This window comes from Orycteropus afer, unplaced genomic scaffold, assembly GCF_000298275.1.
Source record: "Orycteropus afer afer isolate SDZICR_OR568_19922 unplaced genomic scaffold, OryAfe1.0 scaffold00988, whole genome shotgun sequence".
Classification (NCBI taxonomy): Eukaryota; Metazoa; Chordata; class Mammalia; order Tubulidentata; family Orycteropodidae; genus Orycteropus; species Orycteropus afer.
This window is the reverse complement of record NW_006922575.1, coordinates 5,966-6,624: the sequence shown is the minus strand read 5'-3', so window position 1 is coordinate 6,624 and position 659 is coordinate 5,966.

Genomic DNA, 659 nt, shown 5'->3' with positions numbered 1-659 from the left:
TCACCTTTAACAAAGGCAGTGCATATGTATGGTGTTTTCCCTTACTTCCCTAACGTTTTATACATTAAATTATCTGGCAAAAAATTACGATTATTGTCATACTTTTTCTAAAATATAAAGCTTTCTGATATCTGTATCTAAGAGAAATGTTTTGAATACTCAATATCTGACTCCCCTCTGTGAAAATGCTGCACTGTAAAAACTCTCTGGAGACATAATATTACAACTAGGTTTATACATATAAGCAAAATATTTATATGTATACATATTAATATGTATCAGAGCTTCAAATAGTTTCGTAATGGTTCAGTAATAGCTGATGTAAACAAGCGCAGTGTACATGTTGCAAAGAAACCAAATCTGATGCTTGTTGCGTTTTGACCAGAGTAGGAAACAAACAGCAGTGCCCCACTAAAAGCTTTCCCACATTCCTTATATCCCTACTCAAAGATGGCAGCCTATGACACTGCTCTCAATATGCGTCACTCTCAACAGTTTTGACCATTTCCTCCTTGGGTCAAAATCTGACAGGCAACAGATTTTGTTGCTATGAAATGCATACCTTCCCCTTGTTTTCATCAGCAACTCCTGAACTGCAACAAATATGTTCAAAGCCCTGGTATATGTAAATAAGTATGTATGTGTCTATTGTAATGGCA